Consider the following 4,003-nt stretch of genomic DNA (forward strand, 5'->3'; position numbering starts at 1 on the left):
TGACGGGACGTCCCTTCCTACACTGTTTTTCATGTTTCTAGTTTGGCACTTCTCGTGTGTGGAAAATTTGAAGGTAGTCTAATGATAATTCAGAGGTTGCACAAACACATTTGTTTTTATTGAACAATAAAAAAAATATGTGCAATACTTGAACATGAACATAAGTAAATTTATCATTATAAATTATAAATAAATCTGTGAGGCATATATTTCCAACGTCAGACTAGTTAATTATAATTAGCATGATAAGTAAATTTAGGTATGTTTTCCTAACGTCAGACTAGTTAATTATGAGGACAATGACAACACACAAACCTAAATAACACAAACCTTCTCAGATTAGCTTTACAGTTTACAGGGAGTAACAAAAATATTTAAGTTGTGCGTTTTGAAAAATATTCCTCCAATCTTCTGATAAGTTCTTGTTTCTTCCCAGTGGCAATCGTTTCCTTCGAAGAAAATCCTTTAACATGTCCACTGTGGTCTGAAACAACAAGAAAACATGGAGAACAGTCTGTTTATTTGCATTGGCACAAGGCTAAAATTTCAGAAACAATCCTTAACCTTCTCCCCTGCTTGAATTTTGTTACTGATGTCCTCATCTAAGGGCACCCCTGCCTCCGAAGATGCAGCAGCCCATGTCGATTGCACTTTCTGCCTTGCCATCTGGTTAGGTGTTTTAGGAGTGTTTGCCTGGACACAAGAACAAGGATAAATATTTACTGAAAAACGAAATACTGAGGTATGAATGAAAAATAAAAACATGTACCTGCTGCATATTGCTGGGACCAGCAGGTGTGCAGCAAATGAGTGGATGGAGCAGGAAGTGGTGTGTCTGAGGTGTTTGAGGTATCTTGAAAGAATGACAATCCAGTCAATTTTCAATTGAACTATTTAAAACATATCAAGAGAGGAAGAAATAAATATACCTGTTAAGATTTGTATCTTGATAGGTATTTGGGTTGATTGAGAAATGATCACTCAAGATATCAGTAGGATGATTGCGGATATATTATCTTCCAAAACAACGTTCTGTACAGTACAACCTGCTCGCTCAGCTGGGTCAGACGGAAGTGACCGAGTTACGGGATGTAACAGCTGGAGTTCCAGTAGCATACATATTCACATTACATATTCACATTCACAAGTACAGGTGGTGTGGGACTATCAGTATGACAAACTAATATTTACAATATATACAATGCAATATGAAAGTTTGCTCTTTATTCAACACTCCTCCTCAAAGTTTTATATTGCACATGCCAATTCCCTCTCTATGCCTTTCAAATAAGTCAAGTGGTAAACCTTTAGTAAAGAAATCAGCAACCTGTTCAGCGGAAGGAAGATACATAACGTTAATAACCTTGTTTTTACACAAATCTTTTACAAAATTGTATTTTACATCAATGTGCTTCATGCGTCGATGGTCCCATGCCTCCAAGGCATTGATTGTTGATTGGTTGTCCTCATACACAGGAATATTCTTCGATGCAGAGATACCCATCTCTTTTAAAATCTGACGAAACCACGACAGTTCTGCCGCTCCCACAGCCAGCGCCACAAACTCTGCCTCTGAGGTTGACAAGGCAACAGCGGTCTGCTTACGAGTCCCCCAAACGACAGTGTCACCGTGGACTTTTAACAAAAAACCAGACACAGACTTGGGATCCAAGTCATTTGCAAAATTTGCATCAACAAACAGAGTAAGGGGGCAGTAAGCAGATCCTCTGTGCCATAAACCATAGCTAGAGGTACCCTGCAGATACCTCAGAATTCTCTTTAGGCCTTTCCATTGAACTTCCGTGGCATTGGCTTGGAATTGGCTGTAGAACTGTACAGCGGCACAGATGTCTGGTCATTGGTCATGTACCTAAACAAGCATACATTAAGCATCCAATGAGTTCCCTGTAACTTTTAACACCAATGATGCAAGGACCCGTAACATCCTGGCTGGGATGAGTTTCTAAAGGAGTTTTTACTGGAGAGCATGTAATCATACCAAATCTTTGAAGTACACTTCTAATGTAAGCAGATTGATCCAAGAACAATCCTGCTCCGTTTCTAGTGATTTTAATACCAAGAAAGTGCTTGGCTGCACCCAAATCTTTCATTTCAAATTTAAGTTTTAATTTATCTTTAATATTAGCCAAAATCTTTAAATCATTTCCAGCCAGCAGGATATCATCAACATAAAGCAAAAGATAAACCAAAGACAACCCCGTCTTTAAGATGTAGAGACATCTGTCACCTTTGCATTGCACAAAGTTCAAAGTACCTGTAACGAAATCATTAAATGTTCGGTTCCACTCAAGTAGAGCCTGTTTTAAACCATAAAGTGTTCTATTTAATTTACATACTTTACCAGAAATATTTGAACCTTGTGGAGGGACCATATAAATTTCTTCGTGCAGTACCCCATTTAGGAATGCACTTTTAACATCTAAATGACTTACGTGAAGGTTATTCCTATTGGCAATAGAGAGTAGAATTCTGACTGTTGACAAACGAGCAACTGATGCATAAGTCTCATGATAGTCCACACCCCATTTTTGAGCACATCCCTTGACAACCAGTCGAGCCTTATATCTATCTACATTTCCATCTCCATCCTTTTTAATTACGAATACCCATCTACTATTGATGGCCCTCTTTCCGGGAGGCAAGTCCACGACTTCCCAAGTATTATTTTTGCCAAGAGCACTGAGCTCCTCCTCAACTGCACCAAGCCACAGTGCTTCATCATCCCTTCCGGAAAGATCCTCAAAAGTAGATGGTACTTCATTACAAAAATTTATAGCATTAAAAGCAATCTCACAATCTAGCTCTTCATCACAAAAATTAAAACAGACCTGCAACACATCCTGATTCAACTCTAACATTTTATCTACAGTTGTCTCATCTACATTATTTACAGTATGTGCCACCATAGCAAGAGTGACATAATCATCAAAATGTTTAGGTCTCAGCTTAACACGAGTACTCCTCCTGCCCCTGGTTTCCCCGTCCTCGCCTGCCCTCTCTTTAACCTGCTCAAGCTCAATCTGCTCCCTCACCTCATCAATAAATTCTTCAGCCGGTCCCTCAGCTTCTTCCTCCTCATCAAAATTTTCATTAGGCTTGTGCTGAGACTCCTCAGTCTCCTCCTCTAACTCCTCTAACTCCTCCTGAGGCTCCTCAGGCTCTTGAGCCACCTGGTGGGGCAAGGTCTCTCCATCCTTATAAATCCAACTTGGTCGCTCAAAACGGAATCTACTTTCATCAAATTTAACATCACAGGCAGTGATAACTCTTTGATCTTTAAATGACCAGAGACGATAGCCATTATCACAATATCCTAGCATAATGGCCTTCTTTCCTTTAGCATCGAATTTACCATTAATTTGTCTCTGTGGTTTGCAGACAATGGCCACACAACCAAACACTCTAAGCTTTTGAAGGTTAGGTTTCCTGCCAAACCAGAGTTCAGCTGGAACTTTATCTTTAAGGCAAGAGGTAGGAGATCTATTGATAATGTAAACAGCAGATGCTACTGCATCAAACCAGAATTTATCATTTAAACAACAGCACAAGAGCATAGCTCTGGCCTGATCAAGAATAGTTCTATTCATTCCTTTAGCAACACCATTATTTTGAGGGGTATGAGGAATGTTGCACTCAAATTCAATCCCCTTTTCGTTAAAGAAATTTCTAAGTAAATTATTATCATACTCTCTGCCGTTATCACAACGAAAATTTGCAAATTTTAGTTTGAAACCTTGCCGTTACACTGGCTTCATACATAGAAATGTAACTATGGACCTCCTCCTGAGATTTAGTTTGCAAGTTAAAGGCAACAGTGAAATGAGTAAAATCATCATTAATAGTCATGAAATATTTAGTACCATTGTAAGTTGGAATTATTGGACCACAGAGATCACTATGCACCCTTTCCAGAGGTCTCGTAGACTGAACTCTTGTTCCATTGTGAGGCAAAGGAACAATTTTGGCTTCATGGCAAGTATCA

The sequence above is a fragment of the Frankliniella occidentalis genome, unplaced genomic scaffold (genome assembly GCF_000697945.3).
Source record: "Frankliniella occidentalis isolate FOCC.00 unplaced genomic scaffold, Focc_3.1 Scaffold165, whole genome shotgun sequence".
Classification (NCBI taxonomy): Eukaryota; Metazoa; Arthropoda; class Insecta; order Thysanoptera; family Thripidae; genus Frankliniella; species Frankliniella occidentalis.